The sequence below is a fragment of the Serinus canaria genome, chromosome Z (assembly GCF_022539315.1).
Source record: "Serinus canaria isolate serCan28SL12 chromosome Z, serCan2020, whole genome shotgun sequence".
In the NCBI taxonomy this organism is placed as follows: Eukaryota; Metazoa; Chordata; class Aves; order Passeriformes; family Fringillidae; genus Serinus; species Serinus canaria.
This window is the reverse complement of record NC_066343.1, coordinates 26937077-26965030: the sequence shown is the minus strand read 5'-3', so window position 1 is coordinate 26965030 and position 27954 is coordinate 26937077.

Here is a 27954-nt window from a genome sequence, read left to right as displayed (position 1 = left end):
GACTGTTGAGCATGCAGATTTTCCTAAGGGACGACTGCAAGGTTATTTAGCACAGGTGTTTCTGTAATTGTACAACACTCCCTATTCATATGCCCACAAGCTTTTATTCCCTTGTGAATGATGCTGTTGTCTAGTAATAGAGCACTGGGTTCTAATAAAAGCTCAGATAATATTACATTACAGTGACCTCTTCTGCAAGTCATCTTTCATTTCATGAATGCATGCAACTCAGGGAATAGGCGCTTCAGTATTACATATTACTTATTTAAGCAAGTGTGAGTGCAGAGTTTTCTTGCGGATTTTGTTTTAGACATTAGCACAGTTCACATTCCAGGCTGTAGGTACTGTGCAGAAGAACATCACAAAAAAAAAAAAAAAAAAAAAAGAGAGAGAATTCCCTCAATTCTTATTGTTACTGAAATGGTCAGGTTGCCCCCCTCGTTAGGCTACATCTGGCATGTCCCCACTGAAATGCAAAGCATTGTGCTCAAGGTACTTAAGGAAGCTGTGATTGCACTGTTGCCATGCAGATTCGGCTCGGAGGAGCTGCATGCCCCGCTCGCCGCATTCAGCACACACAACTGCCGCATCTGCAGATCTGAAACTCGTGTGTGCAAATGAGCCAGCAGGGGATAGTCAGTCTGATTCCTCACACCTCTCTAAAACTTTAAGATACCTTTTTATATTTTCACTCATAAGCTTAACTCACTTGACTACTTTAGCCCAGAGACTGTAGCAAGAAAGAAACAAAAATTACTGTGCAATATTTGTCTGGCTTTTGTTTTATTTTACAGAGCCACACATTTGTAGACACCATTGTTTTAAGGGCTGTGCTTTAAAAAGACAGCATGATTTTTTTCTCTTTAACTTATGCCAAGCACATAGACATTTGTGAACCATTAACAGGACCTGGCTGGGAGGAACATCTCTGTTTATCATCCCAAGGAGCAGGAGCTACAGTTACTGAGCTGTCCTGTGTTCTTGGTATTTGCTGCTGCTTGGTATCTGTCTTTATAGAATGGTTTCATCTATTATTTATTTCAGATTTTAAAATACAGAAATGCAGCAAAGAACTGCCTTCATTGTTCTTCAATTCTTTTGTATTTTCTTATGTAACTTGTATCCAGTTGCCCAAGTAAATACCAGGTTCTCTCCAAAAAGATCAGTTCTTCCCTGCTCAGCTACACAGGGTTCTGCCTGATTCTGGATTCAAGAAACCCTACTTAATTACTAATTAGTGTTCTTTCCATTCCTTCCCATGTCAATTGTGTCTGATAGTGAAAATTGCTTAGCAAGTTGACTTAGTACTTTCGCCAATTACTTAGTAGTGCTGTGCTTTGATTTATATTTTTTTCATGTTTTTTAAACACATTGGTTTCAGATGCTTCTATTATTCTATAATCTTATCTTCTATTTTATAATTTCTAATATTGAAAAATTTCCTGTTTGGAAAAAAAAAGGAATTTGTGGCCTTTCTTTGTAGTATAAAGTGAAGTGGTCTTGATTTTATTTTTACTGTGCACTGAAGACGAGTGAGATACCAGCTGAGGTTGCATTCTGTAAAGGCGAAGTCAAAGGCACAAAGCCACACAAAATGGCAGAGATTGATAGTGGAGGGCAAAAAACAACCCAGAGTTGACTTGAGAAAGAAGAACTGAAAGTGACCTTCCTTTAAGAAAGATTTTACAGTTTGACTCCCTAGATGTGCTGGGAAGTTTCCTAATCCAATTGCAGTTGTATAGCAGTAGCATTTTAGAAACATATTTTCTGGGTCTCAATTCCCCAAGGGTCTCCTGATGTATGGCTGAGATCTTGCAAGGAAAGAGATAAGTCATGTTTAATGCAGACTGATTTGCTAATCATGACATTTCCTCTTACCCATCTGACTGCAAACACCACTGGAGAAAAATACACATCAATAACTGCATTAGTAAATATTAACTGTGTTAGTAAATATTGGAAAGAAAAAAAATCTGAAAGCAAACTTAAAAATCTTGATCTGAAAGAGTACAGAAAGGGACTGGGGAAGAACATGATGGAACAATAGAAATTGTCCATTTCAAAACCTTGCTGTTGATGTGATTGCAATATGTCATATGCATATACCTTTCAAGATGCTAGATGATGCACTTCTGGGAACCACAAACTTTCAGCTGCTGCCAGAGCTGTGAGTGCTCACTTGTATTCTACACCTTATTTCTTTTTCCTGAGTTGGCAAGAAGAGCTCAGAGGAGCAGGAAATCTGTGAACTATGAATATTGATAATAGAGGAGTAACAATAGAAGAAAAATCTTACACAGTTTTTCATTAAGAAAGAAAATCCTGTTCTCCAGATCTTTTAATCCATAAAAGGAGTCTTTTATACTGTAACTTCACAGTGGCTAATTGGCCAAGCCACTTCATTTCTTACTCTTGGCGCCATTGCTGGCTTCACAGTCCTATCTTTTCAGAAGCAGAGAATAAAAGGAGAACAGCAGGGGCAGACGGCCCCTTTCAGAAGCAGCCTGCTGGCTGCCCTCCCTGCAGGGAGAGCACTCACTGCTACCTGGATAGGAAGGAATCAGGCAGACACTGAGCAGGGTGAAGCCCCCAGTCTGGGTTGCAGCAGGGAGGGACAACAGCTCTGCTCAGAGCCCCCTGCCCTTCAGGGAAGATGAGTGGCCAGGATGGAGAGGGGCTGAGGTACTGTGTAGCAGCAGCCTCCAAGCTGCATCCTTCTTCTGCTCTGAGTTTTGCCCAGGCTTTGCACCATACAGGGTTGCATTCCTTCTAATTTCAGACATTTTTTATAGCTTTGGGTGAAAGGTAGAGCCTTCCTCTTGCAAAGCACTGCAGGAAAGGAATTACAAAAGGCCATATCACTCCACAGGATTGAACCGGGGAGAAAGGCAGAAAAGTGTGCTTATAATAATATGAAATATAGTGAAGCAGTTCGAAAGATGAGGAAAGAGGGGTAAAAAATAGGAAAGTTGGAAGTTGTTGCTGGAACTCAGAGAAAAGAAACCTCTGTTCAAAACTAAAATGATAGTGTGGAAAATGGAAAAAGTTTTAACAGAAGTTTCTGTAATGTCAGGAAAAGTTACATTTGAAAGCAGTTTTTCTGAACTGATCAGAGCTCTTAGAATTTGCAGAGCTGTCACCTTCAAAAGGGCTCAATACACTGCAATTAAATGACCTGAAGAATAGAGTAGTACTTAAAGTCAATTGCATTTCGGAAGAGCGATGCTGAAATGAGAAGCCTAGACGCTGTCAGCAAGTGTTGAATAAAATGAATGAGACCTGAAGAAGCTGTATGACAAGAAGGTGAATTTGCAAAAGTAACTAAAACAGAAAGCGTCAGCTGAAGAGACCTGTGTAAGAAAATACTCTGCCTCCTAATCAGAAAAAAAGTCTTTCAAATGGTTATTAAAATCAAAGAGCTCTTCTGTTAAGAATGCCTTTATCAAAACATCCATCAGAAAAAAAAAGTCCTGTAATATTTAAGCCCTGGGCAAATGCTGAAATGGTAAGCATAAAAGTAATTCATTGGAACAAAGTTGAGTGCTCCTAGATGCAGGATGACAGCCAGGCATGCTTTTCATGCATGGTGGAAAGCTCTCCTACAGCCTGTAGGACTATCTTTGATGGCCTCCAAGTACAGTCAATAGACAGTTACCATGTAGGGCTGCCTACCCTGAGTATTTGAATATGAGCACTCTCCACATACAGGCAGTTTCCTCATACATCGCTTTCTTCTTCAGCCTATAGTTATGATTCTGTAGCCATACAGAGTTTTACAAATCAGGCATTCAAAGCAAATCAGTTATAAAAATGCTCAGTGGTCCCAAGAGATCAGAGCACGCCATTTATCTGTTACTGTGATGACTATCCTATGATGTCCCTTTCATAAACTGCTATTTTGCTAGAATCACTTCAGATCCATGAGTTTTAGGCGCATGCAGGGTGAGCTGGCTCACCTCTCCTACCTTGTTCCTGGGGATGGGCAGAGAAAGAATTACAGTTTATTAGGCCAGAAACTAAGAAGACAGACGTCTCAAACTATCTTCTGTGTGTATATATATATATATATATTATATGTATGTATGTATGTATATGTGTATATATATGTATGCATGTATGTATATGTGTGTATATATATATATATATATATATATATATATGTATGTATGTATGTATGTGTGTGTGTGTATATATATATATATATATATATGTCTGTCCCTTCAGTTGAGAAAGTGACTTGATGGCTAGCTGTGCTGACCCTGCTATCCCAGGACTTGCTTCTCTAAAGAGGCCCAGAGAGCGTTCTGGGGTGGGACATCCCCAAGCAGGTTGTCAGGCAAATATTCTCATGGCAAGGAGCCCATGTCATACAGCAGTCTGTGAAGGGGAATGAAGAACCACTGCACCATGGTCTCTGTGCTAATCTAAAGCCACATCTTGTGTTTCCACCACAGGAACTTCACTCTGAAGCTGAGACGCTGCAAGGCAGTAAGCTTTGTTAATCAGTCAGTGCATTGTTTGGTTGTGATGAGCACGAACATGAAGAGATTTTGGAGTATTTCTGGCTGGATGCTGTGTGACTGAAAGTTAAGAGGGAGGGTCTTCTCTGCTTGGAGAAAATGTTTTGGTTTTGCATGTTTATGCAAACAGGTAAAAACAATGCAAGGAAAAACAGAATTGTTCTTTTGGAACTGTAGCCTTCTAACAGGTTTATGATTCCCCTGTGTTCAACAATACTGGAGGTTTATTTTTTTCCATCTCCACAATAGATTCCACACACATTTTTTCACAATTATTGTGCTATATGCAAATTCTTTATTCTTCCCCAAACATCAGCCATTTATTTCCAGTTACTTGGGCAATAAGCAGAATTAGACTTCTGGGAAAGTCTGACCTTGGAACTGTTTGAACAATATCTTGTGATCTCAGTAAATTGGCACAGAGTTGTTTTTCTAATAGTCTGTATCAGTCAGGTTTATCAGTAATACTTCTGCAACCATTTCCTCAACTTACTGTTCAAGAAAGACGTTCAAGTGGCAGTGCTACTTTCAAGTCTGTCTCATGCTGTTTCTCATGTTTGGCACCGATAAGCTCAGACATGCAATTAGAAGAAGGTTACCGTGAGTAAAAACTGTGAGAGAGGGTTCCTGAACCTTAGCATTCCCCAGAAACACAACCCACCTGTTTTGGGGTTTTTTGCAGCTTTTTCTGGTTTTGATCATGAACTTTAGACTTGCAGATGGGATGTGGAGTGACACCAGCCTGAGGTCAAGCAGTGCAACACCACATTTTATGTGTGTTTGTTGCTAAATTTTTCAACAGTCAGGCACTATGATTCCACAAATCTTGTATCTGTTATAAATTAGCTGTCTCCCCTGTCTTCCAGCATCAGATTCAATACCTTTAGTAACATCAGCTTCCGCATCTGCCTCAGTAAGGCACCACCTGCCTGTCTAATTACTTTAGTCTCCTAATGTCTCCACCACTAATGCCTGTCTCATTACTTTAGTCTCCTTTCTGACATTATTAGCCTTATCATATCTCTGACTTCTAAAGGTGGCCACCTGAGGCTTCTTCTCCTTTCAGATGGTGTAAAAGCACTTGTTACAGAATTTCTGGGTGCAAGACATCAGCACTAAATTCATGTAATTGGTTCAATTGTAATCATAGTGGTTAAATAAAAGTGTCTGTGCATGCTAGAAAGCTTTTATGATTGTTTCTGACTAGAATGGAAGCTTGAGTAGACTGCAAACCAAGAACATTTTACAGGATACTTCTACCGTACTTCCACATTTTCATTACTTCTTCTTGCCAATGGTTCTCAGACCATCTCAAAAGTCAAGTGCAATTTCACACATGGAGGTATGTAACAGTGAGATTTGATGTACCTGTGCAGATGAACTGACTCTAACTCACAGATGAAAATCAAAACATTCTTGAGGTACAGGCAGCAGCTCTATGTAAGGGTCTCACCCTGCTGGAAATAATTTGGGGTTTTGATTTACACCTCCTTTCCTTGTTTTATCTTTCTTTTTTCATGACTGAGATGAACACATGGAAGGTATCAAAGAGAACTGATCTTGTCTAAGTTATAATTTATTTTCCCCAAGACATTCTTAGAGCAAATTATGCTTTCCCAGTGAAACAATGAAAAAACCTTTCTCACTTTAGCATCCTATTGTTTTCCCTTCATTAGGCGCTGCTCTTGATATCTTCAGGGAAAGAACAGGAGTAACCCAGAAAAGGTAAATAATTTTTCTCTCCACACGTGCTGTTTACATTGTCCTTGTCATGAGACCACTAATCTCTCTCTAAAAAATGGTCCTAAGATTTCCTTGGCCTTTGTAGCTATTGCTTCTTGATAATAGTTTGCCTGGTTTTTTGAAGAAAAAAAAATTTCAAATAGTCTTATTTCATATAAAATTCTCAACTGACTTGCTTGAACTTATAAAACTAAGATATTTACATATTTCCCTTTTTTTTTTTTTAGATCATATCAAGAAATTTTGCAGATTTTTCATAAGTCAGATACTCAGTTTTCTCAATTTGATCTGAGAATTCTCCCCAAGTCAGTTCCAGGCCAACTTTTGGGACATTGCGATCTAAGTCCTACACCACAGCACAATATCTGCTTCATATCTAACTTGTTATTGCTGCCATTTTGTGGTCTCTCTATTCTGAAACACAAAATCACAAGATTCCTGAGCAGCCTGACTGAGTTCTGAAGATACCCTTGCTCTGAACAAGAGTCTGGGCTGTAAAGATGTCCATGGGTCCCTTACAACCCATGTATGCCATACTACAGGTAGTCAGAGGAAAACAGCCTCTAACTGGACAGAACATGTGCTACAGATAAACTGACTTTTGGACAAGTTAAAGGTATTTATGCATTGCTTTCAGAGTCCCTTTGGGTGGGGAAAGGGGGAAGCATTTAAGATACAAAGCCGTGTGGAGCTATTTATAGCATAACAAGCATAACAAGCATAGACAATTTACTAAATAAAGAAACAGTCATCATGCTTTTTTTCAGTTTCAAAGCAGTGCCATGACTGTGAGATAGATGAAATGCAGTGTTGGGAACTCCTGAAACCAGTTGTGGTATGCATTTTTAGCACTACCTCCTCAGGTGTGCCTAATTTACTCTTACTGTTGTAACTAAGGAGGTAGCTAAGAAAATAATGCCTATATGCACATGTGAACATAAGTGTTTGTTTAGCAGCAACAGCAGAAATTGTGTCACTGGCCAATAAATAAAAGGTACCACTGATATCAAAATGCTATGAAAAACAAAACACTGCAAAACACCTCTTTATAAGGCAGTAGGAGGAGTTCAGTAGGAGGTAGCGCAAACCTCCGAGATGCAAGGATTATGTAGTAGGAAGATCTCTGGTAAATGTTTGTCTTTTGGAGTTTAACATAACACAATGTGTTTTCTGGACCAAGTGCAACAGCATGGTATGACTGTGTAGAGAGCTAAACCCGAACTTTGGATGAGATGCAGTTTTCCAGCCAGAATGAGAGATTGGACAGTTAGCGCAGAATGGGTTGGCACACAGCACTGAACCAAAATCGCAATACCTCACATTGGTAATGATGAGTGTTTGGACTCTATCCCATCTGCAATATTTTTCAAACTTCAATTCCAAAGCAGAATTTTTGCTCATTTTCTGTCCTCCAGTCCTTTACAGCTTATCTTGCACTGCTGGTGTATTATCTGAGACTGGAAGACAGTTTGGGAGAGCAGGCGTTGCCCAGCCTGGAGAAAAGAAGTTTCTGGGAAGGCCTTATTACAGGCTTCCAGTACTTAAAGATGGCTTGCAAAAGAGAAGGGCAGTGGCTTTTTACACAGGCAGATGACCACAGGACAAGGGGGAACCATTTAAAACAAAAAGAGGAGAGATTTAAATTAGATTCTAGGAGGAGCTTCTTTGCCAAGATGCTGAGACACTGGCACAGGTTGCCCAAAGAAGCTGTGGATGCCCCATCCTTGCTAGGGAGCCCAAAGCAAAGTAGGATGGGACTTTGAGCAACCAGGTGAAGTGGATGGTATCCCTGCCTCAAGCAGCAAGCTTGGAACTAGATGATCTTTAAAGTCCATTCCAATCCAAACCGTTCTGTGATACCATAATACTAAGGAGTTACTCTTACTAAGAGATACTCATTCACAGCATGACAGCTCTCTAAAATCCTTCTAGAACTGGCATAAGTACTAAAATCCTGACAGGCAACTCCTTTATTGCATGTTTTCCTCTGGCCTTGCCTTGGAAAATTCCTTATATCTTGCTTTTCTAGACATGCCTTGTCAGGCATATGAACACCTAGGATTTCTCTTTAGCCTGTACTCCCAAACACATTGTGTTCTTTCAACCTTATTAGAAAGGTCTGTTCAGAAGCAGATGTTATGTACAAAGGAAAGAACTGCATCCTGAATTTCATGTGGCACATCCTAAAACCACTAGTTTCCTGCCTTCTATCAACAGGCAGGTGAAAAATGTAAAACTCCTATTGCAGAGGAGAGGTTAGTACCTTCAGTGACCTGCCCTAACCTCTTGTTTTACCTTTGGTGTCAGGAGACCACACCAGAATTTATTTCCATTCTTACATGCTCCCACTGTTTTTCCTCTGTTCTTTCTACCCACTTGTGCAAAACCACTGTGCACCATACGGATGTCAGCTGAGTTGTCGTTGAACATATCACAGGTTTTATGAGCTGTGTTCCATTTCACACTGGTGAAGAACACAGAAAACCAGGTTTATTTATACTTACTTGTATAGAGAGCCAAGAGACTCACTTTACAAGCAGGTGGGCTTGCTGGGAGGAATAAACTAGGTTTCGATAGCTCTTTGCACGATAAAATCTCTTGTCAGTCGCAAACTCCATCCCCTTTGTATGCACAGGTTCAGGTCAAGAGTGTGGATGGTCACTTAAGTGCCTCATAAACCTGCCTAGAACTTTTCATCTTGAGTTTTATATGGGATGCATTAAGAAGAGTTTTGCATGAGTGAGGCCCATATATACAAGTCCTCCATGCTTTATTAAAGTGTTTCTTTCTTTAAATAATAGAGCCCTGTGGAAGAGAAATTAAAAAAAAAAAAAAAAGCCAAACTTACAAAAAAAAAGCAGCTTAAAAGGGCTTTTTTTAACATAAAGACCATAGATACCAGGCATTACCTAAAACTATTCATGTACATCTGATGTTTTACATAGATAATTACAAGGTTTTCTGGCAGAACAAGTACTAATTCTTTACCACTTAATTCCTCAACTAGGAATTAACCAGAACAAAAATGAGTTCTTTGTGTAACTTAGGTGAGCAGATGTTTGGCTATTTTTGACATGGAGATCTTGACAGTTTTACATATAGGGCTGGCTGATACTTAGCTGTCTCATTACCTCTTAAATGAGCTTGATCCTATCTGAATTTCAGATATATAACATAGCATAAACTACAGAAATGGCATGACTATGAGCAAAAAGACATCTTTTTTCTCTCGGGAACATCTTGCATTGCCATCTTTGCAATAAGCCTGAAGATCCAACTAGAAGCACTTAACTAACTGGGAGAAAAGGCATTGTTCGTACTCAAGTTTTAATCCATTTTGAAGGAGTTCCTCTCTGCAGCTATCCTCAGAAAGTTCAGGGAGTGTCCTGTTTGCGATGAAGGATGCAGCAATGACACATTGCCATTGAAAACAGCAGCTCCTGGTATTGTCTTATTCAGTAATGTACACATATGTATGTTAAAACAGTGACTCACTTTTTGAGAATGGATAGACAGTACAAGCATGACAGGAGAGAGATTTCAAAGAGCAAGTCCATATGTTTCATTTAAAGGTAGTCTTTTTGGTGGTGGAGAAAAAAGTTATTGCTTGCCTTTACCGACATAAAATCTGCTGTGAAAATGAAAAGTAAATCTTTTTCTGCCCACAGGCAGGAACAGTTACTCAGCTGGGGGATGTTTCCTTCAGTGATATTGAGTATTTTCTGATGGGATTAATTTTTTTCTACAAAAAAGGAAAGATCAAAGCTTCATCTTCAATATAGGTAAAGTCTGTTTCAGGGAGAAGATACAGAGTATACTAATGCACAGTGTCCCTGATGTGCAATGCAATGCAGATTTATTCATAACCTGATGCAATCCACAGTTAAACTGGTAAATCTGCTTTCACTGATGGTAGTTAGTTGGACCTGGAGAAATGGCAGGAATGCTTTCCAGCACACAGCTTGTCCCGTGGGATGCCTGCCCAAGGAGTCAGGAATACTGTGTCTTATATCTGCACAGGGAGAGAACTGCAGCTTTATTTGGGTCGGAGTAGGAAGATGTGTTGGACCATCATCCTCTAGCTCTGTTAAAACATCTGATATGAATGCACCAAAAGAAACTTTCCCTCATCACTGTCACGCTAGAGGCTTTGCAGCAAAGTAAAATATTTCTCCAACAAATTTATTTTCTTCAGAGTGGTTCAGCACGAGGAGTGCTGAGGTACATGCCATGTCCCATGAGAAAAGTTTTGCCCTTTCCAGTCATCTGTCCCTCTGTAATGTCAGACAAGCACATATCATGCTGCTGTCACAGCACATACTCCATTTGTGTGTGGGCATGTTCCTGTGCCATCTCTCCATAGGAAAGGTGGCATGTTCCTGTGGGTACCTGCTTCAGGGCATGTTCTGCAATGCCACCACAGAGGTGAACAATAGGCTGCTTACCAAGCTAACTGCAGGCCAGATCAGCTTAACATGCTGACATGCGCACTAACATGCAAAAATGCTTCTTGTGCTCCTAACCACTCCCAGGAAGAGATCAGAAGCTAATACCCAGAAATACCTTAGATTATTTCAATTTATGGGAAACCAGTGGCAAGAAATTCTGAATAAGAACTGAAAGAATCTGCAAAGAAGTCTCCCATTATTACTCATATAATCAGGCATTTGTTCTATATAAATATTATATGCATCGGCACATGCATACATCACACATATATCTACACTAGTATGATAAGTACAAAAATATATACTGAACTATAGGTGAACACTGACAGAGAGTTAAGAATGCATCATAATGAAAGCATGCTTCTAGGAATCCAGACATCTTGTTGTGTTTAACACTATTGTCAACAAACAAAATCTGAGAGTCAAGAAAAATTAAATTACAGGTTCCGTTGCAAAACTGGACAGCTTTGCAAAAGGCAGAATTGCAGCCACACATAAATTTTTTAAAAGTATATACAGTAATTATGCAGCAGCCATAGCGTAGCACCTATGCACATATTTTGGAGTAAGTAGGGTGTTTTCCCTTAGCAAGACACTTAGAAGACTAACTTTAATGCTTGTTTCCTGAATAAATTTGAAAACATCTTCTTGTTTTTCTGTATACTCATTTTAGAAGCATCACCTTGGCCTCAAGTCATAGTCAAGTCATGATAGTCTGAAGATGTTTGTACCCCAAAACTGCAATAGCTTGAAGTGCTACCATATCACAGCTGCTCTACAGATAAAAGTATGATCTGCTGCCAGTTTTCCTCTAATATTCAGTTTTTCCTTTGCTATACTTTCAGGGCCTCACGGACACAATTTTTGTATTAAAATTTTAAGGCAAGTACAGGTCTAGATAGTGTGCTTTTCTACCTAACACAGATCACAGCTCTTTACCTAACAATTTTTGTTCCCGTCTCATAACCTTTGTGCTGCAGCATCTTCTCTGGGAGAGACAATCTAGATTTCAAAATGTCAAATGATATGCAATTATCTGCAAAGAACTATTATGAGTATGATATAAAATGTGAAATGAACCCTGCTCCTTTACGCAGGGAAGTGGCATATCTTTTGATCAGATGAACATATTGTAACAATATGTTCATCTGATCCAAAGATATGCCAAGTTTCTGTATTTCTGTATCTGAAAAATCTAAGGAAAACAACTGGTTTGATCAAGCTAATGCACAAGAATTGGAGAAACAGATTGTGCACAAGATGCTATTTTTTGCTGTCAGTTCCAGGGGCCTAGAAATGGTTGCATGTATAAACACGTCTGCTTGTCATAGATCACTCCTGTGTAATGAGGCAAGGAGCACATGGTGCTGTAGAAATTTAAAATGTGCCAAGATGAAGGAACTGGCACCAACACACAAGCACAAAACTAGTCATGCAGAAGATTACCTAACAATGCTAACTGGAAACTTAAATATGAATCCTTTTTATTACCAAAAAAAAAAAATCTCTTTTCTGTTTACTTCATTGTAGCCATTGGTTACTTCATGAACACAAATATATCACAATTACAATGAGTGCTGATGATAGAAGTAATTCCTAGAGCCCCACATAGACCTTCCTTGCCACGTACACATGCAAGTGGGACAGGCCCACAGCAAAGGCAACATATTTTCCCAGACTCTGATGGCCTTGGACTGCTTGCTGCTACCAAAAATGTCACAAAACTGCCCACATTTTCTTCTCTTTTCCTAGAGAAATTACTTATTTGACTGTGTTGGACATTCAATCATTGAAATTTAAATCATGCATTAGAGATCTTTTTTTTTCCTTTCCAATATGCTATGTTCAGAGAAGAGATCATTCAGAGGCCTGAATATGTAATCTCTGGGGAAATTCTTGAGGGTTTTTACAGCATTTTATTTGACCATTGTTTTTTAAAGAGCTGGTTATCCTCAACAGATTGTTGCTAAAGTCAAGTGAGAGGTCATTTGGTCTGTTCAGCCTAGAGGAGACCGAGGAGAGACCTCACTGCAGTTACAACTTCCTTGGAAGGGGAAGAAGAGGGGCAGGCACTGATCTCTTCTCTGTGGCGACCAGTGACAGGACACAAGGCAATGACCTGAAGTTGTATCAGGGGAGGTTGGATATCAGGGAAAGATTCTTCCCCCAGAGGGTGGTTGGGCATTGGAACAGGCTCCCCAGGAAAGTGGTCACAGCACCAAGCCTGACAGAGCTCAAAAAGCATTTGGACAATGCTCTTAGGTACATGCTGTGACTCCCAGGGACATCCTGTGCAGGGCCAGGAGTTAGACTCAGTGATCTGTGTGGGTTCCTTCCAACTCAAAATATTCTATGATTCTGTGTCAAGTAGCTGTGGGTACTTAAAGGGAACTAAAATCTGCAAAGTACAATGCTTCTAAACTAACTCCATTTAATAAGGTTCTTATTAGGGCTCACTCTCTACATTCCTTTCTAAAGTCTTGTAGAAATATATGTTGTGTGCAGCCAAAATGTGCTCCACTGAGTGAACATTTCACATTTATCGGGGTCTGATGAAAAATCTCACAAATTTGCCTGACTACTTTGCAGCCAAGGATCACATACACGTACGTGTATGCATAGGTACACCTGCATGTACATATGCAAGGCTGCAAGACTGCTGCATGTGTTTGATGTCTGAGCACTTACCATGTCTGCAGCTCCATTATTTATACAGTTGTACTAATATTTTCTAGCCCCTAAACAATCACTCCAGATCGGTGCAGAGATAGGGTGTTTCATTCATCTAAATTCTTTAAACACATGTTTATTGCCCTTAATACTGGTAGTGTAAGTTTTACTTAAGCCTAGACATTTTAGAGCTATTTCACGACAAGGCATTATACATCAGGAAAATGGAGAAAAGCAGTTTACGTGGATTTTTATTGCCCTGTAGGTGGGGGCTCAGGTATTTGTACTTCGCTGATGCAGTTTTGGGGAAGACAATTTAGCTTTCAACAGTGACCCCTTCTGGTGCATGCGGGGAGAGTCTCCATACAGCACACACTGCCCTGACGCTGTCATTTCTAATATAAAACGCTTATAAAAATTATTGCTTTCCAGTTGTCACTGGAGGAACATAAGTGGAAAAAAGGAGTCTGCCATAAAGGCCTCACTTCCTTCCTGAACTTGTGTAACTAAGATATCTTCAAGCACTCTTGATTTTTTTTTTTTTTAAACACAAAATGTCATTTAACTAAGATCAATGCCTCTTAGCAGAGCTGCATTACTTAGAGAACAGGAATCAATGTTCAGCCCAGTGCTAAACAGAAAAGACTATAAGTAGGGGTCTCAGGCAATAATACCTGTCAAACAACTAATTTTCTTTCGGGGGGTGAAATACTGGAATTTTCATTCTTGCAAATCCATTTCTCCCTTCCTCTCTTTTGCTTCTTTCTTTCTGAAGAGCCCTAATGCCATTTAAGATTTACCTTTCAAGACAATTAGACTGTAATGATCACTATTGCAGAGCTTTTAGTCTCTACTTTGGCTCTGAAACAGTCTTCATTAATTTATCAGGCAGATGCCTGTACTTTTTAAGCAGAGGAGTTACAATCCCAGTACTGCAACTGAAGTTTCAAATACATATAGTATACAACATAGTCAGACAAAAAAATCTTAAGCAGATTAATATTTGCTGCAGTCTTCATTTTTACAGACTGCTTGCTTGTCTACCAGGCATGCCACCATTTCATTTCACTTGATAACCTCTAAAATTGGTGCCTTTCTATATGAAAAAAAAAAAGTTCTTTCTTCTAGACTGGCACAAGAAATTCTGTCACGTTCCTCTGTGAAGTGACAACATTTCCTCATCAGTACAGCATTGCTTCCTCAGTGCTCTTCGAGCATTTTTTTCCATTTTTAGTTAATTTGTGTGGGGTGTTTTTGGCAAGGGGTGGAGGCCCAATCAAATTAGAAGCGATTCTACTGAGAACACTTCATACCTTGTGGTATTGTTGAACTTCTTTTTAGTTCTACACATTATAATACTCTTGTAAAATCATAAAACTACCAGGAGCTGCAATCAAGTTAGTTATTCCCCTGCCCTGAGGCCAAAGCAGCACCACCACAGTCACCACAGCCACTTAGACATCTTGCTCCCACAGTCCTATAAGGAAGAGCCCACCACCCCCAGGATGGTTTCGTCTGGGGCTTGGATAACCCCATTAACTACTCCTGACTTCCCAGCAGATTCTCCCTTATTGTTATTTAACACTGCTACCCTGTCAGTTTGCCCTACATGGACGTAGAAGGGAGGCATCTACCTTTTAAATGGCTTGGGTTCGCGTGTCTCAGATGACCAAATTGCCTCATGTAGTCATCACTGCATCTCAGGCTTGATCTCCAGAAATTTCTATTACAACACCTCTGGTTGGAGATAGAGAGCCAGGCAGCAAAGCACACAGTAAGCAACCCAGTAGAGGGATGGCTAGAATTGCTACCTCCTGTAAGCTGAAGTGAGTTGGTCATTACAGAAAGAGCTGGGATAGTCTTTCCCTAGAAAGATTCATCCTTCATTTAGCATGAAGGAGGAATGCTTCTCAGTCTCCTTGAACTCTGCATCTTTCATATTTCAGGCTCTGTCTCTCCTAAGTAGCATGTTTTCCTACTGGATTCTTTTTTCTCTTTGCTGTTGTGGATGTCAGACCCTGTCTTTAAAGTCCAAAGATTGCTCTTTGCGGACAACTATGAGCAAAGGCTACAAGCAGACAAGTGATTTCAGTGGGAGCCAAAAGGTACTGCAGCTTTTTGGGAGGCCAGGAAGCAATGAGCAATGAGGACAGGCTGGGTGGGATAGATCTTTCACCTGAGGAAAAAGATGATAATTGGGAACACTGCACAAGGCCTTTAACAGAAGGTGTTGCTGTGGCTGAGACTAAGATGGCACAGGAAAACTGGGAGAGCTATGACGGACAGAAGAAGCTGAAATTTTGCTCCTTGAAACAAGTGATGGGACTAGGTGGGACAGAAGGGAAAGGCAGATTTGTTGATACTCCTCACTGAAGCCCCATCAGACTTGCCTGCTGTAAACTGGCTGTTCATGGCTTACTGATTACATTCACTGTGGAAAAGAGAGTGTGAAGATGGGGATTATTTGTTCCCTGTTTCTCACCTACTGCAGAATTAGCTTTTACCCAGACTCTTTCAGAATCTAATTCCTCTGCTGCAAAAGAGGAAGAACAGCATCTCCTGAAAATTCTATTAAAAACATTCAGTAGTTTCCAAAGACGTAATGTTTCCATACTTAATTTCCAAAGCCATTACACAGCTTACTTGTGCATGATAGACTCTCATAGCCTCTTTACCATCCACTAAAGTTTATTTAATGACAAAAAGCATGTGGGATGAATGGTCTTTACCATATTTAATACTGGTAAATCTTCTGATGTGTATTCTTTTTGATTTCCTTAGGCTATCATGTAACCCTGCCACAACTTTCCCAAATGGTGAAATGGGCTGAGGTTTGGAAAGGATGGCAGCGCCCCTTGTAGCATCATTTATGACATTTATAGTACCTCCAGAGCACCAAGAACTCTGTTTCAAAGTCTTTTCTTGGTTTTAAGGTCTACTGGCTTCTAGGGTTCACATCTTATTATTTTTCATTGCTTTCTTTCAAAAGGGCCATAGAACAGTTGAAAAAAAAGTAAATCAATAAGGCAGAAGAACAGTTTGAATACAATAAAAATATACTAAAATAAATATGATTTTTAAGACTTTTCCTGTGTTTTATTGCTAGCTATATGAAGATTTCCTTATTCTGCTTGCTTATCAAAGTCACTGCATTAAACCATGGAGCATAAAAATTCTTACTGGAAAACCTCTAGAGAACAATCACTGCCAGAGCATTTTTGTACTGAATTATACTCACAAGAAAAAATATTAAAATGAGTGAACCCATATATGACAATTTGGATCCAGAGTTAGCTTTCCAGATATTTTTCTTCAGGTTCACTGTCAGTAAATAATTTTTAAGCAAAGATACACAAAAATGAGAAAGCAAACAGCATTAATACTGTAGAGATATTTTTTTCACTGTTACATTTCAGGGCCTCTTATTCTGCAGGATGACATAGGTACCCAGAAGACTACAACATCTGGCAGGTCAAGGTGATCTGTGAACCTGAAAAAAATGCTTCTTCAAAGTACAGACTACAAAACTTCTACTGCCCAGTTCCACAAACACTCAGCTAAATAAGGGCTGAATACAGAAGACATGATAAAAATTTATTTCATGAGCACCCTACACTCTTCTGGGTACAGTAAGCACTTACGCAGTGAATAGGTGCAGAGGTGTTTCCACTTACAAGAACCTCTCCAAAGGAACGTCATGTTTAAGGCATTACAAGTTAAAATATTTTCTCCCTTTCTGGTAGTTTTTGCTCTGTTATCAAATGTATTATAGTTCTTGCTCTTTGATTCCTTTTTCTGCATTAGTCTGCTTCAGAACACAAGTAAACCTGTCAAGAATCTTCCTAGTTGAGTGACCAGTCAATGGCAGCCAGCAAATTCACAAATGAATCTGTTTAATCAAGGTGAAGAAGGTACTCACAGAGCTTTGCAGGAGCGGAAGACTGACTTGTCACAGTGTTATTCTTAAATTGATAAGAGCAGACTAACTTGGGTCAAGCAGGAAAATCATTGAACAAGTCACTGAAATACTTTGCTGAATCAGGTTTTAAGTGTGTACTCAGACACAATGGAAACAGTTCATCAACTGAAGTTTGGGTACAATGAAAAACTTTTCAAAGTTTGTCACATTCTTAACTGATATCCTGAAGGGCCATTTGCTGATTCAGTGCTTCAGGCCTTGTCTGTAAGCTGCCATTTTCCCTACACTCCCACAAAAATATCCTTTATCAGTGTTTAGAGGATTCAGGGTCAGGTTTTTTCCCTCAACAAAAGGTATCTGGCAATGTTACTAGTATTTTTTCTCTCTCAATAGTGTAGTTGTCAGTGTTGTTGAAAAATTGTGTGTTTCTTTCTCATGACTTGTATGCAGTCAGTCTTCTGAACGTTCTGAAGACAGAAAAGCCCTGTCTCCCCACACCTGCCTGCCTTGGCACTCCTGAGTGCACACAGCCATGGGTCTCTGAGGCATTGCATCTGAACCCTGACACTGTTCCACTGTGCCTCCTCAGCTCCACTACCATCACCTAGTGCAGCCTGGCAGGGGTCACAGTACAAACTGATAGCACAGTACTCATTCCATGGAGATTATTTCAGATTTTTTTTTATTTTATTTTATTATTTTTCAGATTGGGTGCATATGCAAGACTGAACCCACCTGCCTGCCTGTACAAAATCAAAAAGTCTTGGATAGGACATGCCAGAGCCTGTAAAGGGAAACCATGCTGCTCTTTGACAAATATTGTCTGTAAGGTGGAGCCCTTCAGAGAAGTGCTGCTCCTTCCAAAAAGTCTGACAAACTGTTACCAAATCACTTCAGAAGCCATGGCTTTCTTGCACTATTTGTCTATACATTTTCATGTTTACAACTCTCCCTTTCACTTTTCTAACTTGTACTAACACCTCAAAGCGTGGTGATGGAAAACTAACTTTATGCCACAGAACTAATAAGCTCAGCTTGTCTCAATAACCAAAAAAATGGCTTCAAGAAAAGGATGTCGTTTTCTCAGAATATAATACAGAAAACAGTAGGGAAGGATAAGGACTATTTAACTAATGGATGATAATGCAAATTACTGTGACAGTCTGCTTGCAGACTTATGGAAAAGCATCTGGATAGATCCTCATAATTTCTTTCCCTTTTGGAAGGATTTCTTTGTCAGCATGGTGTTACAAATAATCCTTTTATTTCTTTTTCTCAAATGGAAGATTCCAGTACTCTATGCAGTTTTGTAGCAGGTGGCCAATGCAGCAAATGGAATAACCGCAGAATTAAGAGAATGATTAATCCGAGTCATTCTACAGATGAGATGTGTAGATCTTTTTAACCCATGAAAATTTGTAACACAATTATATCATCAGTGCTTATTCTCCCACTGCTGCTGTGCCTCTGGGAAGCCATACTGGCCTTGTGCTTCATAGCAAAATCTTGGTATGACAGAGAGCTGTAGGCCAGGTAACCCAGAGGGAAATAAACTCCAGAATAGCTCACTGGTAGAAGACAACAGATGTTTATGATGGTTCTCATTGCCTCCCTGCAGTATAGGATGAAGGTGGGTTTGCGAATAGAGTCTAAATTAAGCTGGGTGCTGTCTTCTGTGGCCCTAATTGTTCATCTTTCCCTGCTGGTTAGTGGTGAAGGTTGCTCATTTGTCATTCTGCCAGGCCAGTCCCCCCTTTTCACGTGTTATTCCAGGATATGCATCACATTCCTCCCCCTAATTTTACAGTATTTAGAAAATACTGTGTTACTCTTATAACTGTGCATTACCACTATTGTGTCAAAAAAACAATCAAAAACTTCTGAGTACTTCTTAAATCACTCAATCACAGCAGAATTGAAGACAGAAAGTGCTTCTTTTCCATTTGAACTGTGCAGCCACCCTCGCATAAATGGTGCCATACACAGGAACTCCAGTTCTGGCTGACATCTGGTGTCACTGAGCAGTCCTCTGGGCAACAGGGTGGCTTGGCCAGAGCCACACTGGAATAGAGACAAGGGCAGAGCAGTTCCTAAATCTCTGCAGGGCAGCATGGCATGTTCACTGCTTTCTGTGGTTATGGTGAGGGTGGTTCCTGGGCTTATCACCCAGGATGTTACACAACAGACAACATTAAGAACATAAACATACAGTTACCTACAGGTCTACAATATGTGTCTCAGAGGAGAGAAATGGCACCCTCCTGTTAAGCAAGAACAGTAACTACTGACAAAAAATACCACTTCACGGCTAACTCAGAATAGTCCTTTAAGCAAATAAAATCTACGTTTTTCAAGTCTAGTTGTTGTACAACAATTTGTCTTCTTTTTGTACTGTTTCTCTGCAAAAGTCCCCTGTCCTTACTTGTTCACTGCTTTTTGCATTAAAGCTTATTTAGCCCTTTGTGAGAAAAAGCAGCAGAACACCATATGGACACACAGGTTCCATTATGACTGTTTAGGGGGTCAGTTTTGCTTGGTCAGTATCACAAACTGGACTTTGGAAAAGTATGTTTTCATATCTGTTCAGTACAAAATACTACTCCAGATACCAGCCAACAGTTGTTAGTACTTTAGAGTTTATAAACTACAAGCCTTGCTGTGGTGAAAAAGCATAACTCTATTTGTTCCTAATTAATACCTCATTAGCTTCAGTATTATGAAACTTTCCTCTTCCTCTCCCAATCTAAGACATACAAAGTGCTTTCAGATCTGACACCATGAAAACAGCCCACCCCCCTTCTCTCTCAGCTATACCGTTCAACATTAAATTTAAAAAAATTTCCTTTTCCATTAGTTTCCTAAAAAAATTATTAAAATTTTCTGTATTGATTTACAGACATCGTCATATATTCTGCAATACATTAAGCTTCATTCTTATGGAAAATTACTTATCTTTTATCAACTCTGTTTTCAGCTTAACAAGAATAAAGAGAACAATTGCTGAGAATGAGAGAGGAATATAGTGTTCCTAAGACTACTAATTTTCTTTATGCTCCACATATTATTGGAACTTTGTAATCAGCTGAAATATGTCTTCACTGATGTCTTTTTCTGTCTTTTCTTAGAAGAGGATAATGTATATTTTCTCTTTCTGAAGAATGTTGCAAGCAGAGCATGAACTGTCTTTGTAAATGCATTTCAGGTTGTCAGTGGGCTGTCAGACACAGCTCTGATGGAAAAGTGAGCTTGAGGCCCTCATTGGAGCACGTGGCAGCGACCTACTTCTGACAAGGGCCATCCCTGCCATCCCCAAGCACCCACACCCTCATCACTTGCCAGCTGACATTAGTGACATTAAGAGGTTGTGCTCAGTTTTAGTACACAGGTGAAGTGCACGCTGGTGGACCTCTAGCTAGCCATTACCATTTCTCTGTAAGTTTAGGTCTAGACTGCAATAGATAGTGAAAGGAGGGTACTTGCAAGCTTCACAAAGAACAAACAAAGAACAGTTGCATGTCTGATTGCATAGAACTGTAGCCATAGCTGAGCATCCACAGTACAACAATCCAGTATTCATTTTTTTTCAATTAAAAAATACTTTCTTCACAGATAGATCAGGTATAGAACATTGCACTGAAAAAAAGTTGATGAGAAGATACATTCTGTCAACTGAAGTGCTATTTTTTTATTGTGTTATTGTGTCTCCCCTTATTAAAGAGGAGATATAACCTAAAACTTCATGGAAAAACAGCTTAAATTATTTGTACATGTTCCTTAACAGGCATGTCTTTAAAGAAGGTGTTGTAATCAGTCCTTCAGCATATGCAGAATCATAGGTTTAGAGCATCCTAAACCCCAAGGCTTTAACTGAGCCTATAAGCTTGAACTACTCATTTGGAGCAGCTCACCTCCAACAGCATCATTTAAAACCATTGGGATAAATCAAACAGGGAGAAAGAGACATAAAAAGGCACATCAGTATCATAAAATGACTCTGTAGAGGGTTCTCTACACTCTCAGAATGGCAGCACTTAGAGCTCACTTAGTACTAATAGGATGACTGAAGGAGGATCACTTTTCTGGGAAACAGGAATAAGGAATGTAGCCATATCCCTTCCCAGATCTGAAGACACAAGTAGGGGAAGCAGCTTACTGATATTCTCTCCTGCACATCTCAATCAGCAATACCTTCTTTCCTGGCTTGTTTTGTGCCCCATTACTGCCTACCTAGGCCTCTGAAAGATGTTTCTGTGCTTGCTGCCACAAAACAAGAGGCATCACAACAGATTACACAGGAAGGACATTAAACAGCTTTTATTTTCAAAAGAATGTTGTTGTTTGTTGTTAAGGTCCACAAACATTGCTGGAAAACAGGAAAATGTCTAATGCAGGAGACAGGGCACACAAAAGAGCACAGTTGGCTATACCACATTTTTCTTTCTTCACTGTAAAATGAAAGATACAATAAAAAATTGTACTTACCTCTTCAGCAGAGTATTAAATCCTCAAGTTCTGTCAAAAAGACGTATCATTACTAGTTTCATTAAAAAATTACTGGTTTCATTTAAATCTTTCTACCAAGTATCTTTTTAAAAATAGATATAACCCCTTCACTGCTATTCTTTCTTTATTCTATTCAATTCCACACACATACATGATATAATTTTTAACACCATTCACCATGGATCCATTGTGAGAGCAGTAAGGGAAACCTTCACTGTAGAAATAACCATTTCTTGCTGCAGCAATTTTTTTCTCAGTTGTCTGATCTCTTTGATTTCGAAAGAAAAGACACCAGCTTCATTCTTAAATGGTTGCTGTCATTTATACCTGGGCGCATACTCACCAACTCCAAGAAGAAGGTCATTTGGGTCAGCAAGCAAATAACTGAAGGAACTACTAACTCATAGCTTGTATGTGCAAGCATTTAAGGAGTAAGGACTGTAAATAAGGAAGCTGTGATTCCACTAGACCTGCTGCTCAGTAGGGAGAAAGCAAGCACTCCAATGCTGATCACTTATAGACATTCTGGCTGACTTGGATGTCTACAGATAGAGTGAAGTAATTTCCTGGGCAGTGACATGCAACTCTCCAGACAGCACCCTCACTCCTCAAAATCCTTGCTTTCCACATAGGATAATATTACTGCATCATAGCCATCATCCTGAAACCTCCAGCTGACTGTATCATGACAGTATTTCACTACTGAGGGAGACTATTTTATAGATCAGACAATACCATGATTTTTGGATAGTAGTGTCTCTGCGGCCTTTCCTCAAAGAGGTGAATTAATTTTTTTCCCAGAGTAAATTACGTATTAGTTCGCGACACAAAAACTTCGCTTTTTAAAAGTTATGGCCTATCATCACTGTTTTATTTCCACCTCTTTTTCTCTGCAGTTCTAAGGTACTTGTCCTAAAGACCATTTTTCCCCTTTGTGTGAGGGGACGAGTTACTGCAACAGATGCAAAAGCCTCTAAAATGATGACTTTTGGTGTGACTTGGGCACTGAACTACTGCCATCTCGGAAAATGTCTCCCTTAATGACATGCTTTGGCATCTGTTTTAATTTTAGTTGTGCTGACATAGCAGAGAAGATTTTATTTTCCATCATTTTTGTTTTCTCTAGGGAGTTTCTACAGAATACATATAAACTCATAACCTTCTCTTACAACACCTGTGAGATGGATAACACTAGCAGCTCCTGTATTCTTTCTATACCTCCAGTCAGGTCTATTAAGAAGACCTTTGTTTAGTCTTTGAGAAAACAAAATATTTCTTTTTTTACTGCTATCCTGAGAAACTGATTATTTCTCTGCACCATACTGTACTACTGCTTTCAGTCACACCACTCTGGAAAGAATCCATGTGTTTTTCCTCTATTATATTATAGAAGGAGATTAAAGTTATTTATTTCATTTACGGTGATTCTTAGTTTCACATGTTGCTCATTGAGAGCGTTTACGCCAAATTAGATACTCAGGAGGTTTTACCACTTAAAGTTCTTTCAATTGGCTTCAGAAGAATAATATCCATTCTTTAGAACTAGCTAAAATTAAAACCTAAGTCATTGCAAATCATATGAATTGTGAATCACAGTCTCCATGACTGGAAGTTTCCAAATATTCAGATGCCGAGTTCTCCTTCAGAGCTTTCTGAAGGGAAAGCATGCACATTTTCTAGTTATATAAGGGTGTGCATTAAAAAGAGAGTGCAGCATAGGAATTGTACTGAATAATGCTGGTTTTCAGTGACATGCCTTTGGTATAAATATACAGAAATAAATAAGCCATGCATCCAGTTCTTGACTGAATTAGGCACACAACTGATGCAACTAGAAAATGACAGTGTGACCTCAGATGGCAGTTTGTCTACATAGAATAGTGTTCCAAGGATGGAACAATATCCATATCTAAGGATGACTGAATTGCATTAGATCTAATACCTTTCGAAAAATACAAAATTTCATCCATATTTTGGGGTATTTTTGTCTTTTCATTCTCTTAACTGTTAGGGACAATTATTGATCTGATCTTGGATGAGACATACCAGGCCATTATTTGCATGTGTGTGTAACTTTTGCATCCTCTTTTAGATGTCTGTTTTCCTTAGATATTTCAGCCACACCCACATTGAACATATGAGAACTATGCCATATTTTTAGCTGCCCTGCCCACTTTGCTTCAACAAATCTCAGTACAAACAAAACCAGGATCCAGCCTCAAGGCAGGCAAGGACCTCCCCTGGATTTCAGAGTACCTTTTCAAGAGCATTGCTTTTAAAGCCTGCTTTCTCCTGTAGGGACTGACAAGCATGAAGTCAAAGCAGCTTTTCCTATGCCAAAATAGACAGGCATGTTTTACTACTCCTGTTGCAGAAAAAGATTAAGCTCATTGTAGCTAAAGCAGTTTTGTGAAACCTAGAAACTGAGCATGAACTATTTGGGGTATAACTAACATCAAATTGCCTTGAACCCAATATCAATGTAATTAAGAGTATAAGCAATAGAAGCTTATAAGCTTCTTACCTATATTTTATGAGTAATGTAACCACCAGCAGGGGAAACAAGTATGCATACAGCAACACATGGGAAGCATTGATTCAAGAAAAAAACCTGATAAATACAAAGATAGATGGAAAAGAGATAGATACAAAAGGTTGCAGTGGGCAGGATATCATGATACATACAAATGAAGAATGACTGACAGGAACCAAGGTAAGCAGTAAGAGAAGTAGATTATACCCCTCTTTCAGAAGGCAGACAAAGAGCATATTAACATCAGGTAGCAAGAGGAAGGACAGCGAAGGAAGAGGACAGGCTCACCAGAATTCCCCTATGGAAGAGCCATCTAGCCTTATTGCCCTCCAACTCCACAACCAAGACTACCAAGGACATAGCTATCAGACTTCATGGCATCAGTGTCATGGCTCCACATACACAGCAGTGATTTCAGATATATATGCCAAGGACACATAATTTTGCATATGTAGTGAAGATGACGAATATTGTTTAAGCATTAACCACTAGCACAAAATGAGTTGTTAATGAATGTATTTAATAAAGGCTTTTGAGTTTAAAATTGGTCTGCTTTATCAGTCTGCTAAAAACTGCAATCATAATGATCTCTAATTCCCTACATGTAAACACATATTTAGTTGCAAGATTACACTCTTTTTAATGATCACAAAGTAAGAATATGAACAATTATTTTTTCTGCCTGCTAAGGTAATCCAATCAAATTTAACTCATTGTTGCTGTGAGGGTAGTGTGCCTCAATCCTATCAGGACACGTGCCTCTTACTCAGTGAAAATTGTTAAGTAGAGGTAATTCATATAGCAGCACAAGCATTTTAATGACCAGAAAGTGGAAAGCTGGCCAAGCCTTATGATATTACCACTGCAGTAATCAAACAAATAAATTTTCAGTGTAATCTGACTGCTGACATTTGTTTACAGGACATGTCCTTCTCTGGTCAAGTGGCTAAGCTCCATAGCAGTCCATTGGACCCAGCAGAGGTACCAATCCCATGCATGAAAGTTACTGATTTGTCATTTGGTCACCTCTCAAATACTTGCTAGCAAAATGTACTCCCTGAATACCCTAGCAACTAATTTTCTGTCTTTCATTTTTAAGGTGTCACTACTTACAGATCCAGTACGGAATCTTTTGCTGCTGTCAACATACGCTCTATTCTTAATCAGTTCTCATTTTGCATAAGAACTCTTTGGCATATTAGAAAATGTGCTCGTCTCACTGTCCTTCAATAACTAGAATGTCACCTTCTCTTCCCCTTCCACTGTAATTTGTCTGAAGACATTTTTCTTTTAATTTATGTTCATAAACTTTCAATAGAAATAGTAGTGACTGATTACAGGAGCCTTGTGTTTAATCAGCAGTGCTGCCCACTAGCCCTAAGCATTTGACTTGCATATTCTTTATACGATGCCACATCTTCCTCAGTATGACACCAGAAGGATATAATCCTGCTAGTCTGCATCAGCTGCCATTGTTATTACAATGCATTACAATGCATTGTAATGCATTATAATTGGGCTGATGCTGTAACTCAAAACCTTCTCTGTCTTAATGCTGGGCTTACCATTTTTGTGTGCTTACCTGAAAAATTGCTCAAGCATGCCTCTAACATTGCATACAGTTAATGGCTTATGTAATTTTCCTTTTTAAAAATCTAAAAATTAAAATTATACTAGGTATTAGGAATTTGACGATATCTTACTATATTTAATAAAGCACTCAAGGTTCAATCAAAAGTACACCTGTGACTCGGTAGGCAGAAACAGCATGTTGTTATAGAAGATCCCAAAATAAAGTTTCCTGAAGTAGAGATAAGAACCAGCTATGCAATAGTAGGCAAAAAGAGAGATTGTTTGAATCTATAAGCTGATTACACCGCTTCCTTGCTCAGACTAAAGTGCTGTGGTTGTCCCATTTCAAACTCCACTATAATGCAGTAAATTTTCAACTCCTAAATCAACATATTAGTACATGTTCAATTAGGAATATACTTAGCATCTCTGATCATTAATTGATCGTGATTTCTGTAAGACTTGATAGGTGTTTGTGGCTCTAGAACTTTTGACTTCAAGAGACACTTGACATTTTGTCTGGTTCTTGGTCCCAGAGTGAATTAGGAATGCACTAGGATTCCTGACTACTATCTTGCTAAAGCTTCCTGTGATTTTTGGACAGTCCTCTGTATTGTTAACATAAAAGAGAAAGCCTACGCAATAACACTACATCATTTAAATCCCTGAGGATTCACATACACTGTTTGTATCTCATTGCATGCCTGGCTAGGCAACTGAGACCTTGATAGCTACTTCTTTTTCCGATTCCAGGGCTACCAGGTGTCAGATAGCATGCCTGCCCTATTACCTACTACATTTTCTGGGGCTTATACCCATTGCTAAGGTAGCTCATTTTTTCAGTTTACACATTTACCATACCACTGCCCCATACAAGAAATACTTATCTTTGTATATAGCTCGTTTAAAAACATTCTTCAGACAAGCTTCCAGTCAAAGTCAAACATCATAACTTCTAAAAGCATCATTCCAAATGTTCTAATAAAGTTAGCAGGGGAGTTGGGCAGGAGCTGATAGAGTGAATACTGAACACACTTGCGTCATAATCATCCTTAGATATCTTATGTTTCAGGCTGCAGGCATTACAGACAATCTCCTGATGGGAGAGCTTTGTGCTCATAAGCAGTTTTTTTCATTTCTTTGGGCATCGAAATTTTCTGTGATTGGACCACAAGACCTTCACTCCATCTGCCTATGCAACTTATGTCACACAAAACTGCTTCCTACCACCTGGATGACCAAGGGTGATGCTTTTTCAGAGGGAAGTGTCTTCACCTCTTAAGCAAAATATTTAAAATATTTTGTACACTGACAAAATGCTCCACAGAAATATTTGAACAAGAAAATTAAAGTGGCTCATTACCAGCTCTTGACTGAAACCAGACATGACCATAATTAAATCACTGCAGGGTGACATTATGCTTCATTTAGCTGATCCCTACCACAGTGTTCGAGAAAGCTTAACAACTACCGAACATAACAGCATGGCATATCTTCCTCATTTGTGCTCTTCACTTTTAGCACTGTTTACAATTTTATACCATTTATTTTATGAGCAGAAAAGCTTAACTGGCTTTTACATGAGTCCTCTTTGTACAAGTTAGTTTTCTCAGATATTTTTATCAAGAATGCAGTCATGCTTTATGTGAAAATACCTGGAAAACTGCTCATTACTTAAAACTTATAGAGCAAGGGTTGTCAGAGCAATCTTCAGAACTGTAGTGCTCAAAACTCATTTGATATCAAGCCCCTCAAGATTTGAACCAACTTTTGAAATTTAACTTTTTTTTGTTATTTATGAGTAGCATAGATGGACAGTTACAATCAAGCAATTGCACTATGAATTTGTTTTCTTGGCTAACATTTTGTTTCAAGAAAAAGTGAAGACAATTCCAAGATGAATGAGAGCCACCAGGAGTGAAACCAGGACTGAGCAGTAACTGGGGGAAAGGTAACCCAGCAGTGGCAGATCCTGACCACCAACTCATTGACCACAGACTCAAATGGAGGAAAGAACTACACCTGAGGACTAATTAGCACAAGTGA